Below are 17409 nucleotides of genomic sequence, written 5' to 3' on the forward strand. Positions count from 1 at the left end.
AGTCACTGTATGTACAGGGTCAGCAGATTTTCTGCAGGATTTACTCACTGCAATGTGTTTAAGGAGTTGAGAAGGCATAAAGTTCTGGTGCCTTATTCTTCTCTAGCACTGGTGTAAATCAGGAGTAACTGTTGATATCAATGCAGTTAGAGTAGAATCAGGCCCATGGTATTTTATTTATACCATGTCTTTATCCATGTATAAACAACTAATTGCTCTGTTCCATTGTGGGAACAGTGGAGATAGAAACCTATGGGGGTATTTTTTTCTGATTAGTGAGCTGATCCAACTCCCACTGAAGTGAATGGGAGTGTTTCCAGTAACTTGAAAAGGAGTTGGATCAGGCTTTAAAAGAGCATAATGAGTTTGTTCTCTTTGATGTTTTATTAAATATTAACTTGCATGTGAATAATTATAATACAAAAAAGTTTCTTACAAACCTTCATTTTTACTCTCACAACCCATACCATTGCTAGACTTGTGACCAATCCTATAGTGATTTCTTAGATTAGCCTTTAAACCAAAAGAAGGATGAACGGATTTACCTTGCTGATGTCTTTGCTTTTTTGCAACATTGCATGAGTTTAGCATATTTGTTATTGGTTCCCCCCAGGCCTCTGTGTGTCAGATTATTTTCCAGTTTTGAAAATAATCTTGCACTGTTTGTTAATCCCCAACAATCTTCTGTGACTATTTTAGATTGAATTGATAGAAGTCAGACTTGTGTTCACCATGTGTGTCTTTGTAGAAGGATCCACTTTATTGCTCAAGTATGAATAGGGTTGGTGACTTGTGTTCTGCACCTGCTGTTCCACTTCTCAAAGTAGAGAGTTTGACTCTCTTCTCAAGGCATAATGAAGGTTGTGTCAATTCCTAAATGTTCCCTAGTATCTGAGGCAGGTCCGTCAGCAGACAAATGCAAAAGACCTAGAAACTTTCAGGTCAATAACAGACTAAGCTGCCAGATATTCAGCATCAACATCAGAGGTTTCTAAATAGTCATCTTCTACTTGTGTATTTAACAATTATACATCCAATATATTTCAAATAGACTTCTTCCAAACCTCAGAGTGGCCATTGAATTTGTTCTAACAGAACAAATTTATGGTGACAGCCCTGGAGACACCAGTCTTTCTTTTATCTGTGGACTAAGCACAGAAAGAGTAGTAGCCATGCCTCAACAGCATGCATCAATTCTGCCCTGAAGACGTCCCTTGTAGGGAAGGGAAAACAGTTCTGGTTTCAAACACATTCAGTCTTTGGCTTCTCTACTGAGACAGCCAAATGTGCCAGCCAATGAACTGGAACACCTGGCTGCTAGAAACTGGACTGAGACCACCAGCTCATTTCACATAGGCCACCAAAGAGCTATCAGATAAGGACTTTCATAGATTCTAAGGCAAGAAGGGACCACTGTCATCCTCTAGTCTGACCTCCTGCATAACATGAGCCATAGAAATTCCCCAAAATAATTCCTGTTTGAACTAGAGCATCTCTTGAAAAAAACATCTAATCTTGGGGGGGAGGGATATCTCAGGGGTTTGAGCATTGGCCTGCTTAAAGCCACAATTGTGAGTTCAATCCTTCAGGGGGACATTTAGGGAACTGGGGTAAAAATCTATCTGGGGGTTGGTCTTGCTTTGAGCAGGGGGTTGGACTCGATGACTTCTTGAGGTTCCTTCCAACCCTGATATTCTATAATTTAAAAATTGCCAGTGATAGAGAATCCACCACAATTCTTGGTAAGTTATTCCAATGGCAAACTACATCACTGTTAAAAACATACACCTTATTTCCTGTATGAATTTGTTTAGTTTCTGCCATTGGACCTTGCTATACCTTTGTCTCATAGATTGAAGAGACCATTATCAAATATTTGATCGATATGTAAACTATGATCAAGTCACCCTTTAACTTTCTCTTTATTAAGCTAAATAGATTGAGCTCCTGAAGTCTCTCACTATGACATATTTACCAATCCGTTTATCATCATGGTTCTTCTTCCCCATTTACAATTACATTTTGAGACCCATCAGTTAGCCAGTTTTTAATCCATTTATTTTCTTTGCAGTGTTGTTGTAGCTGCAATGGTCCCAGGATATGAGGGAGACAAGGCAGGAGAGATCATATCTTTTGCTGGAGCAACTTCTGTTGTCCTAAAGAAGATCTCTGTGTAGCTCGAAAGCTTGTATCTTCCACCAACAGAACTTGGTCCTTTAAAAGATATTAACTCACCTACATTATCTCTCTCATTTTTAATTTTGTATCATTCTAGTTTTTTAATCAAAATGTCATGTTGTATCAAGTCAAATGCCTTGCAGAAGTCTTAAGTATATTACATGAACACAACCCAGCAGAAAAGTCTGTCCTATCTCGGGGACTCTCTTTTTGCCCCAGAACCCCCACGAACATGATACAGTTCTGCGGTGATCTAGAAGCCGACTTTTGCCGCCTCCGACTCAAAGAATACTTTCAAGATAACACTGAACAGCGCACTGATACACAGATACCCTCCCACCAACAACACAGGAAGAAGAACTCCACATGGACTCCTCCTGAGGGTCGAAATGACAGTCTGGACCTATACATAGAATGCTTCCGCCGACGTGCACAGGCAGACATTGTGGAAAAACAACATCGCTTGCCTCATAACCTAAGTCGTGCAGAACGCAATGCCATCCACAGCCTCAGAAACCACCCTGACATTATCATCAAAGAGGCTGATAAAGGAGGTGCTGTTGTCATCATGAACAGGTCTGACTACCAGAAGGAGGCTGCCAGACAACTCTCCAATACCAAATTCTACAGGCCAATTTCCTCAGATCCCACTGAGGAATACACTAAGAAACTGCACCATCTACTCACGACACTCCCTACACTAACACAGGAACAAATCAACATACCTTTAGAGCCCTGACTGGGGTTATTCTATCTACTACCCAAGCTCCACAAACCTGGAAATCCTGGATGCCCCATCATCTCGGGCATTGGCACTCTCACTGAAGGACTGTCTGGATATGTGGACTCCGTACTCAGACCCTACGCCACCAGCACTGCCAGCTATCTCCGTGACACCACTGATTTCCTGAGAAAACTACAATGCATTGGTGACCTCCCAGAAAACACCATCCTAGTCACCATGGATGTAGAGGCTCTCTACACAAACATCCCACACACAGATGGAATACAAGCTGTCAGGAACAGTATCCCTGATGATGACACAGCACAACTTGTTGCTGAGCTCTGTGACTTTATCCTCACGCACAATTATTTCAAATTTGGTGACAATATATACCTCCAGACCAATGGCACCGCTATGGGCACCCGCATGGCCCCACAATATGCCAACATTTTTATGGCTGACCTGGAACAACGCTTCCTCAGCTCTTGTCCACTCACGCCCCATCTCTATCTACGCTACATTGATGACATCTTCATCATCTGGACCCATGGAAAGGAGACCCTGGAAGAATTCCACCATGATTTCAACAGCTTCCACCCCACCATCAACCTTAGCCTGGACCAATCTACACGGGAGGTCCACTTCCTAGACACCACAGTACAAATAAGCAATGGCCACGTTAACACCACCCTATACTGAAAACTCACCGACCGCTACGCCTACGTTCATGCCTCCAGCTTCCACCCTGGACACACTACATGATCCATCGTCTACAGCCAAGCGCTGAGGTACAACCGCATCTGCTCCAACCCCTCAGACAGAGACCAACACCTACAAGATCTTCACCAAGCATTCTCAAAACTACGATACCCACACAAGGAAATAAAGAAACAAATCAACAGAACCAGACATGTACCCAGAAGCCTCCTGCTACAAGACAGGCCCCAAAAAGAAACCAACAGAACTCTACTGGCCATCACCTACAGTCCTCAGCTTAAACCTCTCCAACGCATCATCAGTGATCTACAACCCATCCTGGACAATGATCCCTCACTTTCACAGACCTTGGGAGGCAGGCCAGTCCTCACCCACAGAGAACCCGCCAACCTTAAGCATATTCTCACCATCAACCACGCACCGCACCATAACAACTCTAACTCAGGAACCAACCCATGCAACAAACCTCAATGCCAACTCTGCCCACATATCTACACCAGCACCACCATCACAGGACCTAACCAGATCAGCTACAACATCACCGTCTCATTCACTTGCATGTCCACCAATGTTATATATGCCATCATGTGCCAGCAATGTCCCTCTGCTATGTATATTGGCCAAACTGGACAGTCACTACGCAAGAGGATAAATGGACACAAGTCAGATATCAGGAATGGCAATATACAAAACCTGTAGGAGAACACTTCCGCCTCCCTGGCCACACAATAGCATATGTAAAGGTAGCCATCTTACAGCAAAAAAAACTTCAGGACCAGACTCCAAAGAGAAATTGCTGAGCTCCAGTTCATTTGCAAATTTGACACCATCAGATCAGGATTAAACAAAGACTGTGAATGGCTATCCAACTACAGAAGCAGTTTCTCCTCCCTTGGTGTTCACACCTCAACTGCTAGCAGAGCACCTCACCCTCCCTGATTGAACTAACCTCGTTATCTCCATACTGATTTATACCTGCCTCTGGAAATTTCCATTACTTGCATCTGAAGAAGTGAGGTTCTTACCCACAAAAGCTTATGCTCCCAATACTTCTGTTAGTCTTAAAGGTGCCACAGGACCCTCTGTTGCTTTTTACAGATTCAGACTAACACGGCTACCCCTCTGATACTTGACTATTGCCTTTATCAACCAAACAATCAGCAGTGTGAACTGCATTTAGATTGGTGATAAAAGTGCAAAGCTCCAAAGCTTATTACAAAACCCCTGAGGCAACAAGTTCCCTTCTGTTAATTTAATTCACTTTTTTGTTTAAAAAATTCTTTTACATTTTATATTTTTGAAATAATAGAGTTCAGTTGATTCATGAATGTTGCCAGGACAAACCCGAGAAGACATTTTATCTGTTACTACACTGTTAAAAAAGCAGCCAGAAGCAGGACACTTATAAATCACTGCGCTATAGACTCTAGGCTCCTGTGTCATAACTTAAAAATACATTCTACAGCAGCAGTACAGTTTAATATCACCCACACCAGGAAGCCATGCAATTTACAAACTCAAATCCCCCTTCCCCTCCAACAATTGCCCACCCTCACAACTCTCCCACATTTTCAAATGGCTGGGAAAAAAGATGAGCTTCACAGTGTATCTTTGAAGACCATCAGATTCCTAGTGAAATCCTGGCCCCACAGAGGTCAATGAAAGTTTTGCCACTGATTTGAATGGAGCCAGGATTTCTCCCTTGGAGTGTTTCAGACCAAGTGGAGGGGAGTGAATTCCAAAACCCTCCCAGAGAATGCCCTGCCAGAAGTCTCCTCTCATTTATAGCAACACAGCTCCAGCCCGAGCGTCTCCGTCGATCTCCGCTGCCACACCATGACACAGGGAGAGAGGCAAGCTTCCGAGTGGGTAGATCCTAAGATTTAGAGCTTTATAATGGGCTGGTCAAAAATGGGAATTCTTTCCCACAAACATTTTTAGAAGAAAACAAAACATTTGTTTCCTTCAAAAAAAAATTTGTGTAAAGGAATTTTTTGTTTCCTTTGTAACTTTTCCTGAAATCTTTTGATTTTTTTTTTAGGAGAAATATTTGGAAATAAAATGTTTTGTTTTCCTTCAATTTGAATGGAACCTGAAACTTTTTTTTATTTTGTTGTTTTTCTTGGTTAAAAAGTGATAAAAGGGAGATGAGGGAGGAAACTGAAAAACTTTCATTTAATATCCATTCAGTACAAATGGAAACAATTTTTTCTTATTGCATATTTTTATGAACATTTTCTTATCCTTCAAAAAGGCATTTTTCATTTGGAAAAAGAACTTTTTGATGGAAGATCATAACCAACAATGTATTCTTCACCCACTAATCCATAGGCCGCCAGTGCAGGTCACTGAATTAACATGTTTGTGGCCAGACATTCCACTTACCAAGCAGATTTCCACCTTCTGCACTAGCTTCAATTTTTGGATGGTATTACGGTTTTTATATATATCATGCAATGAGAGACCTCACTGTAATACATTCACACAAGGGGGCAGAATTAAGTGTTAGTATGCAGCCTGTGGCATTTCCTGACTTTTGAGTGTATAATTGTGTAATCTTAACACTGTATGAACATTGTGTATTGTATTTAACATTCAGCTAATTTTATAGCTTCTTTTATGACTGGAGCATTTTTAAGTGGCATATGTTACACTGCTTTCACCTGGCAACGTGAGACCTCAGCATATAGAATCTCATTATTGAGAATGAAATTAATTGATTAAATCATCTTCTGATTGCACCAACAATGGGTTAGATGTTGGGTAAGTGATGTAGTCACTGTATCACGGCAGCATCATCTGGAGATATTAAGCATGTCCATCCACCATCAAGATGAAAAAGAGGGAAGTCCATAACCAGATGGCAGGCTGCTTGTTCTTGGGCTGTACAGGGGCAGGATGGGGAGGTCAAGAAGCCCTAATGGTAAAGATGTTAGTTAAACTGCTTGTGACTACAATGTATCCTGTTGTAACGAAGAAGGATCTTTCGGTTCATATGATTGTTCTGATGGGCCTGCAAGACCTGATCTGGATACACTAGGGGATGCAGATCTAAGTTGTCTATCTGCCAAGAAATGCACCATTGATCCAAAGCATAGTCCTGCCCACCTGTTGCCACTGTTCATTAGAAAGAGTGTTGTCTGATGTACTGTCTGAGAGGCTCAGCTATTTCAGAAAAAGGGCTGGCATTTAGCTGCCATTTTTGATGTGGCTTTGAGATTAAATTGTGAAGTAAGCTGTCTTGTGTGCCGCAATGCAACCAAGGCCCTGCCTTCATGCTGGAGGAGCAACGCCAGCCAGGTCTGGAAGGTTGGAGATTGGAGTTGCCCTGGGCACACCAATAATGATATGAAGGGCAGAGTTGATCACTGAGTCCAACTTGCCACAATGTTGACTGGAGCCCCATCCTCCTGCACAGTATTTGGAAGTGCAATAATTAGGGCATTGGTAGATGTCCATAAGGTTGCAGCGCTAGCACTCTATGAATTGTTGGCAAGTCTGAGAGGAGTGTGGTTCTCAACAGGATTTTAGTGTCTTCTTGATGTGTTGTCAAAAGGACAGACACTGGTCAAGATTTACCCCGAAATAAGTAGGGTACAGTTTAAAAACAATTGGCTGATTGATTGTTCAGAAGGACCTGCAGCTGTCGATGAGCTCACCAGTTGGCGAGATGGAAACAAGGTGCCATTAGCTTAAGTGTGTTTAGTTTAAGTTGGTGTTTCAAAAAGTACTTGGCCAAGGTGTCAAGATCAGATGACAGGCTGGACCCAGTTTCTCAAAGCTTCTTCTGGCTATTGCCAGGCAGATGTCATCAGTGTAAATGAATTTAGTTGCCGAGGTGGGCGGCAGGTCAGCTGTATATATATTAAAGAGCATCGGAATGAGTACAGATCCCATTGTTCATATGATGTGGTCAACCTGAACCATCTCCACACTCGACAATCACTGTTCTGTTAGAAATCATCTGCCTAATAAACCCTACAAGTTTCGTATTTTGAACCATGGAGAATAATTTTATGACTAGTCCATGGTACCAAACTGTACCAGATGCCGATGACAGGTCAACAAAACAGAATCACAGACTTTCTGTCCTGCCTCAAATGCATCCTCAGTAAAAGATGTCGGTCTAATTACTTGATCCTCAGCACTATGCCCAAATGAAACCCTCTCTGGAAATGAGGTAATTGTGGGTTGATTAATGTAAAGATATGTTTGTATAAAATTTTAATTTAGAGACACTTCCTCATAAGGGACAGTGTTATGGACATAGGAATTTGGAGATGTGCCCAGAGATGGGGGTTGGGAACACCACATGGCTGTGTGCAACAGCTCACCATAGAAGTTCTCCAGTTGGTTTTATTAATGTTTTATTCCTTTCTCATTTATTGGTTTGTTATTTAATGATCCCAAGATCATTACATGATGTCAGAAGTGCTGAATGAGAAGTAAACTGCAGTTGTTTTGAAGTTAACTCCTGTGTTTGCAACTGAAAGCAGAGACAACCAGAGGCACCAGAGCAGCATGTGGAGCACCAGACACAGAGCCTTTTGCGTGTATTTGGTGAGCACAATAGTAGCTTGACTAGCTTAAGCAAGGGAAAAAAGCCAACAATGGATGTTTTGCAACCTCCATCCAGTCTGCAATTGCCAGACAATGTTGCAGAAAACTGGAAAAAATTCAGACAGAGATTTGAATTGTATTTAGCAGCCATGGAGGCAAAGGAGAAAAAAGATAAAGTGAAATCAGTCTTTCTGCATGTTGTTGGGGAGGAAGCATTGAATATTTATAACAAGTTTAAGTTTGACAAAGATGAAAGCATGAATTAAGTAAAATACTGACTACTTTTGAGGAACATTGCATGCCAAAAAGGAATGAAACCTTTGAGAGACATGCCCTTTTTATATGCATGCAAAAAACTGATGACACCATAGAACAATATGTCACAGAAGGAAAGTCAGTAAAACCTGTGACTTTGGTGAGCTGACAGAGTTTCTGGTCAGAAATAGAATCATTTGTGGCATTAAAGACAAAATGTTAAGAGAGAGACTGCTCTGTGAAGGAGACCTAACTTTAGACAAAGTTATCCAAATATGCAGGGCAGCAGAAACTGTGAAAGCACAAGCCAAAGAGTTGACTTCACTAAAAAGGGTTATATATGTACTAAGTACAAAAGAATATAACCAGAATAGGTCAAATCAAAGAGTCGAACCACTCGCTATGAAAACCACTGCTAGGGAGAAGACTGGATACAGACTGTCATGTGGAAGGTGTGGATCACAGCATGGCCCCACAAGGTGTGTTGCCTTTGGGAAACTGTCATAAACGTGGGGAAAATAATCATTTTGCAAAATCCTGCAGATCCCAAGTGCAGAAAAGTCAAGTGTATTCAGTTAAAGACAATCTGATTGAGGAGTTTTTCATAGACGTACTGGGATCTAGAAAACCAGATGAGAGGGACTGGATACTGCCTACGACAGCGAATGGAACAATTATTCCACTGAAACTGGACATGGGAGCTCCGATTAATAGTCTATCTGAACAAGATTATGAGAGACTGAAAATAAGACCAAAACTGGGACCAACAAAAATAAAAGTAACTGGTTATTATGGAGCAAATATACCAGTGAAGGACAAGTGCATTCCTAGCATCAACCATTAAAACCATCAACCACGTACAGGCTCCCCTTCATTGTAGGGCCAAAGAAGATGGCACCAATTTTAGGCCTGGCTGCATGTGAGAAACTCTAATCTAGTTAAATGGGTGCTCTCACTACAAGATCATGTTGAATCTGGCTATGAGGCACTCTTTCAGGAATATCGTGACCTGTTTCAAGGGTTTGTTTGCTTGCAGGGTGATCATACAACTGGATAAACAAGCAGGTCCGTCCAGTTATCCATCAGTGTAGAAAGGTGCCATTTGCACTCTGTGAGAAACTCAAGGCTGAGTTTGCAAAGAAGGAAGCAATGCAAGTAGTACAAAAAATTGAGGAGCCAACAGAATGGGTGAGCTCGCTCGTCACTGTGGAGAAAGATAATGGCCAGCTATGCATATGCTTGGATCCCAGAGACCTCAACAAGGCTATAAAAAGAGAACATTTCAAATTACCAACCAGAGAAGAGATTATGGCTCACTTTGCAAATGCTCAACATTTCAGTAAATTGGATGCATCCTCAGGTTTTTGGCAGCTAAAATTAACTGAAGAAAGCTTAAAGCTATGCACATTTAATACCCCATTTGGAAGATTCTTACGGTTACCCTTTGATATAGTTTCACATCAGAAGTGTACCACAAAACCATACATATGATCTATTAACATATTAATGATGTTGACACCTCAATGAATTACATCATCATCTGGGGCTCAATGAATGAGGAGCATGATCATAGACTTTGGGAAGTCCTGGATGGAACTAGAGCTGCAAACCTCAAACTAAGTAGGGAGAAATGTGTTTTAGGGGTTACAGAACTGACTTTTGTTGGGGACATTATTTCCAATGAAGGTGTAAAACCCGATAAGAGAACAATTTTAGCAATTGAAATGCCATGTCCCGAGTCAAAGAAAGATGTCCAATGGTTCCTGAGAATGGTAAATTATCTTGGAAAATTCATACCTAACCTATCTACCAAAGCAGAATGGTATTGGGATGCAGAACAGGAGGAATCATGGGAAGGTTTAATACAACAACTGATACAAGAACCAGTGTTGACTTTTTATGCACCAGGAAGGCCTATTAAAATTTCAGCAAATGCTTCACAGTCTGGGTTAGGTGCAGTGATTGTATAGAAGCATGAGGATTGGCAACCAGAGGCATATGCATCCAAATCACTGACTGAGGCAGAAACCATATACACAGATGGAAAAGCTTTTAGGAATATTGATTGCCTGTGAGAAATTCAATTAGTATATTTATGGACAGACAGTGAAAGCTGAAATAGACCACAAACCTCTGATCGCGTTATTTAGCTGTTATAGTCAAACCATTCCAACAAGAGAAACCAGCCACACCAGTATAACTGTATCTATGCTAGGGACTTGTGCCAGCACAGGTATGTTGGTCAGGGATTCATAGAATCATAGAATATCAGGGTTAGAAGGGACCGCAGCAGGACATCTAGTCCAATCCCCTCCTCAAAGCAGGACCAATCCCCAACTAAATCATCCCATCCAGGGCTTTGTCAAGCCTGACCTTAAAAACCTCTAAGGATGGAGATTCCACCACCTCCCTAGGTAACCCATTCCAGTGCTTCACCACCCTCCTACTGAAAAAGTTTTTCCTAATATCCAACCTAAACCTCCCCCACTGCGACTTGAGACCATTACTCCTTGTTCTGTCATCAGGTATCTCTGAGAACAGTCTAGATCCATCCTCTTTGGAACCCCCTTTCAGGTAGTTGAAAGCAGCTATCAAATCCCCCCTCATTCTTCTCTTCTGCAGACTAAACAATCCCAGTTCCCTCAGGCTCTCCTCATAAGTCATTTGCTCCAGCCCCCTAATCATTTTTGTTGCCCTCCGCTGGACTCTTTCCAATTTTTCCACATCCTTCTTGTAGTGTGGGGCCCAAAACTGGACACAGTATTCCAGATGAGGCCTCACCAATCTCGAATAGAGGGGAATGATCACATCCCTCGATCTGCTGGCAATGCCTCTACTTATACAGCCCAAAATGCCGTTAGCCTTCTTGGCAACAAGTGCACACTGTTGACTCATATCCAGCTTCTCGTCCACTGTAACCCCTAGGTCCTTTTCTGCAGAACTGCTTCCTAGCCATTCGGTCCCTAGTCTGTGACAATGAATGGGATTCTTCCGTCCTAAGTGCAGGACTCTGCACTTGTCCTTGTTGAACCTCATCAGGTTTCTTTTGGCCCAATCCTCTAATTTGTCTAGGTCCCTCTGTATCCTATCCCTACCCTCCAGCGTATCTACCACTCCTCCCAGTTTAGTGTCATCTGCAAACTTGCTGAGAGTGCAGTCTACGCCATCCTCCAGATCATTAATGAAGATATTGAAAAAAAACGGCCCCAGGACCGACCCTTGGGGCACTCCGCTTGAAACTGGCTGCCAACTAGACATGGAGCTGTTGAACACTACCCGTTGAGCCCAACGATCTTGCCAGCTTTCTATTCACCTTATAGTCCATTCCTTTAACTTGCTGGCAAGAATACGGTGGGAGACCATAGCAAAAGCTTTGCTAAAGTCAAGGAATAACACATCCACTGCTTTCCCCTCATCCACAGAGCCAGTTATCTCCTCATAGAAGGCAATTAGGTTAGTCAGACATGACTTGCCCTTGGTGAATCCATGCTGACTGTTCCTAATCACTTTCCTTTCCTCTAAGTGCTTCAGAATGCACATCTTCACACCCTTGACCAGCATAGCTATGCTGGCGGAACTCTGCAGCCTAAGAGAAGTGTATGTCATTACAAAATAAACTTATTGGCTATTCTTCTTCAAAAGCTCATGTCAGAGTCAACTGGCAGCCATGACCTTTGGTAGACGTATGACCTCTCTTCTTTATCTCTCTGTTTGTCGTAGCCTGGGTCCTGGTCTACACTAAAAAGTTACAGAGGGTCCTGTGGCACCTTTAAGACTAACAGAAGTATTGGGAGCATGCTTTTTACAGATTCAGACTAACACGGCTACCCCTCTGATACTTGACTAAAAAGTTAGATCAACCCAGCTATGTTGCTCAGGGGTGTGAAAAGTGGATTACTTATACCAATGGGAGGACCCCTCTCATCGATGTAGGTCATTGTGCTACAGTGGTGCAGCTGCAGCTGTGCTGCTGTAGTGTTTCAAGTGTAGACAAGCCCTGTGTTTGTAAGCATCTCAATCAGCCATTCTATCCAAAGAGGTATTGATGCAATTTTCTAAGCAATTTTTCTTTTTATCCGGGGTTCATCAGCTCTTAGGGGAGCAGTTCGGACACATTTGATTTAGCTGCCAAAGTGGCATGTGTCTTGTCTCTCTGATGCTGAAAAAGCATTTGTCAATATGCTAAATGATTTAACAAAAACATAGTACCCCAAGTGAGTTATATTTGGACTTCAGAGGTTTGGCCAGTAAGGAATAACTTTGACTGGCATACCTATTCCCTGGTTCTCTTCACTCAAAGGAACAGAGCCACTAAGGCAGATTCATAGATTTTAAATGTGGCAGTAGGTTTACCAACCACCGTTTTGCTAGCTAAATAGTCAAAGATTAGAGGTTTACAGTAATTCGTATTAGGAAACTTTTATTTCATTACTTTGAGTTTGCCCACACAACAAAATTTCTATAAACCCTGTAGTAAGATTTATATGTCATGATTTTCCATCCTGAAGGCCAGAGTTTAACAGTCTGTTCTTGAAATTCTCCATTTTGCAAAACTTCCCTGATGACAAGTTTATGGGTGTGAGAGAATCTTTGACACAAACTTGTCTCTTTGCCCTCCCTCCATTTGGGGTGCTCCCTGCACCTTTCCCAAAGCTACAGTGTAATAGGTCATTATAGCCATAGGTGTAGAAGAAGGAGACACTGTTCTGCCCATTCTTCATTAATTTTGCAAGAACCAGTTGGTGTCTTGGGAGGTGAGAAAACAGACACGAGTTAACACCATGACTAGAGGACTGAAAAATGCGCTCCACTCCACTACATTCTTACTGGGACCCTAGAAGAATTTCAGAGTTCTGTGATTCTGAATGCCAGAAAACTGATCCATGCCAAAAGTCCTCAAAGGGCATCACAACATGAGGAATAATTTGTGTATTTGTAAAAGGGCTCCAAAATTGGGCATGGCCCTTTACAAACTAAATAAAAGACACAGTCCCTGCCCCAGAGAGCTTGCAATCTATGACAGAATTCCTGACTCCGAAATCAAATAAATCTCCATTAGATTACGTGATCATACTTTCCTCTATCTTTTTACAGCTGAGTATGATACAGGAAAATTGCACCAATAAATAAATAAATAAAGGAGGGCTAGAGGACAGGTGCTCATGGGTTTACTAATAAGTAATAAGCTCAAGGGGTTTATTAATAAGATTGTGGGCTGCTGGCAGCTGGTGTGTACAATTCATGTTATTTAAAGGGTTTTTCAGGAACAGGAGATGATTTGTTTTTATATTTTATTTTGATTAATGCAAAGCAAATGAGAAAAGGACATTTCAGTGAGCAGCATCTTGATGGAGTATACTGTACTTTTCTTTCTAAATTTGATTACAATATGTTGTTAATAAGAGGTTCTGGCTTTTGAACATGTATATATGGGAAAAGAATACCTACATTTGCCTGAAATCATAAGTGCTTGGCATGGTTTCTTCAGTGTCCAGCTGTTTATTAGCTTCTCACCAACTGCTAAGAGACAGGGATATCTACACGATATCTGGACAGTCTGAAAGCCCTTGCTCCCACTGGAGTTAGAAACAAAACATCCATTGACTTTAATGGGAGCAGATCAGTTCCTAAGAACTTGTCTGGTTGGGTGGGGTAATGTGCACAAGGGATGTGTGATTTCTAAAGCACACTAATGTGTTATGCATTAATTGGTCCATGTAGATCTAGCTGGTGTGCACTAAAGTTTGCTTGTGTGCTTTAATGGAGTACTGTGCACATGTAAAAGTGCATGAGGCATCTTTAGTGTGCACCAGAGGGGTCTACTTGGACCAGCTAATGCTCAACACATTAGTGTGCTTTGGAAATCACACCCGTCATAGTGTGTGCTGCTGCTCCATGTACAGATAGGCCCTATGTATCTGTTACATGCAAAGAAGATATTCCCTTAGCTAACTAATTTGCTTGAATTAAAAGGGGAATAGACTAATCTAGATTTCTTTGTGCCCATCTATAAGCAAAGAAGGAGAAAGAGGGACTCTATCGTTGGGCATAAGGGGAAGAGTCCCAGTATATTCCTCACTGAGTCTAAGCAGTCAGATTATGTAGTCGATCCCATTCCCTTGTCAACTGATTTTATAATTACTTCAATGGAACAGTTAAAAATCACCATTGTGGAGTTTTCTATACACCATCCTTTTTCTGCTGAAACATGTTTTACCTTATAGGAGTCCCTTAGCCTACTGTACACATGTTGTTATAAAAGCTTTGATTGTCCTGGAAATCTCCCAGTGAATGTCATGGAGAAGCACAAAGTTGGACCCGTACGCCTCTCTCCTCCCGCCGTTCTCTGTACCTCATTTGGGCTGCCTGTTCACCACCTTTCCATGATATCAGTTTCTCTTTGAATATGAAAAGAAGGAAGGGAATTAAAGATCATGTTCCCCTATGAGTTACTTTCTTGATTGGTTTTTAAATCAAAGCTGCAGAATTTATATCTAAACAGTGAGAAACAGAAACAAATTGAAGACGATCAGACAGATTTTGATGGTGCTCATACCCAGGAGCTGTTGGATTTATTTGTGGTTAGCATAATTGTTCTTTTACTCTATGACAGAAGCACCTGGAGTATGAGAGGTGTGCCTTTTTTTCAGAAATATTAAAAAAAATGACCCCAAACCCCTTTGTTTCTAAGATTTCTTGTTCAGAGTTCTAGAAAACAGCTTGTACAGTACCAGGTTAAGACATCCTTCTGTGAATCAATAAATTAAGTAACACATCAATACCAGATAGCAAATGCATAGCTGCAATGATAGCTCATCTCTGTGGGCTTCTATCTTGGCATGAAAAGTGTTTGATCTAAGTGTGCTGTCATAAAAGATGGGAGCTACTTTATCATCTTCAGGGAGTTAGATTTACTGACCTTAATTTACAGGTTGCCTGTTTCTTAGCCCTAATCTGAAACTGAACATTTTTATTCACTTGTCCCAGTATTAAGAGGGTTTCTTTCTGGTGAAATATACAAACTAACAAAATTTGAACAGCTGCTATGCTATTGCCAATAGGGTGCTGTCAGGGAAAAGGAAAATGAAAGTAAACAATCAATCTCTAAAGCATTATATATGCTAATAATGTTTGCCAGGCCAGCCATTGTTAAATCAATACCGGATGTAGGATTTTGCCATCGTTTAATATTTCACATGCCTCATCAAAAGAACCCCCTGTGCCTGGCCTCAAGAAAAAGCCATAAAATTCACTGTTGTATGTGGGCTCTGGTATCTACACTATAATGTACAGCAATGGCCTGCTACTTGTCTAAAAGATTAGATGTCTCGTACTCAGCAAGATAACTCCTTAATGTTTTATAACAGGAAGGTTGCCTGCAAAATATCCTAATTCATTTGTTGCCTGCATGGTCTATTTTCATTTTTTGTCTTTTGAGACCATATTTAGGCCTACTCAGCCCTAATGATTTCAATATATCATCAGTGGATTTTACTCCCGCTGCCCATGTGCTCTGGTTCTTTCTTGGAAACAGTCAAGGGCCAGCATTCATCCACAAGAGGGAGTGTGTCTGTTCAAGAGGTGAGGTTGGCTGCCCTGCAGTGGGGAGCTGACTGAAATAACATGCAGCACAGAGACAGTAATTTCAGGAGGCTTTTAACGTTTGGAAATGTTAACGAAAAGATCTTTCTAAAGAGCAATCAAGGCAAGTCATTTGACGTTTATAAAAATCTTTATCTGAGAGGATGAGGTGTGAGGATGTTTAGTTTTTTATCAGTAGAAATGAATTCTTGCTTTTATTCATTCCGTTGTGCTAAGCCGGGCTAACCTCTGCCCATCAACCATTCAGGACCCATAATTTCAAATGCTGCATCTGCTGTTAGCCTGCCAGCTAAAAAGCACATGTGCATGTGTGCCTGTGTGTGTAAACATGCAGCAGAGCTGGTGATTTGCTTATAAATCTGATAGCTGAGGATGTGACTGACTATAATATCTTCAGGCAGGCTTAGTACTTATCAGTGCCTTTTATTTACCAGTTAATAGTTGAACGTGTTCTACTGTGTAAACCTTGAAACAAATTGGTTATGCAATGTGTTTTCCAAAGTCAACGTGCCTTCCCCACAGAGTCTTAAAACTGGTGAAAAATGGGTAGCATCAATAAACACTGAACCTTGTACCAATAAATGTGTTCCCCTCATTATTCAATGAGCCCAGAGGCATGGAGGTATAAAAGGCCCCATTCTCCCCTATAGGGGAATAACACGCGTAGGGGAGAGGAAGCTCAGTTAATTTCAGCATGCAGAGTTTCCTGCTTATTCTTCTGTGGGAGGGGAGCCATTGATTGCTTTCCCCACAGAAAAAGCTCTAGAGTTCTGCTTCCTTAACTTATAGATACTTTGAGATCTGCAGATTCTGGGAGATCCACAAGAGACGGGGGCATTTGCTCGATTGTCTGACTCCACCAGCTTCTGCTATTGCTTTGACAGCTGTCCTTGGAATTTCAGAAATTGGGGCCTCAGTCTGTCCTTCCTATGGACACTTCATATGGGAAAGTCCTATAGAATGTATTAGATAATGAGAACTCAGGGTTTTTGGAACCATCTTATAAAGTTAAAATTATATTCTTGCTATGGAATTCTATAGCATGGTTCAAAAAACCTATAGATTGAATATCATTTTCTTAAGTTATATAGATTCCCTTCAGAGGCCTCATTCATTTAATCCTTATTAAATTCACTAGGATTTATTAATTTGTGTCACTGTGATGGCTGCCATCTTGACCCACACAATGGGGATTGAACTGGGGGCCTTTAGGGTTGAATGTTCACCTGAGCTCACCAGCCTGGCTCTGTAGCTGGAGGCTGTAGCAAACCCCTATCCTCTGTGGATCAGGCACACAAGGGGCAGCCAGTTACACTACTTTATCTTACAGTTTGGGTTTTTGGATTGCATGGTCAGGAGGAGCTCATTTGGGT

The sequence above is a fragment of the Trachemys scripta genome, chromosome 3, assembly GCF_013100865.1.
Source record: "Trachemys scripta elegans isolate TJP31775 chromosome 3, CAS_Tse_1.0, whole genome shotgun sequence".
Classification (NCBI taxonomy): domain Eukaryota; kingdom Metazoa; phylum Chordata; order Testudines; family Emydidae; genus Trachemys; species Trachemys scripta.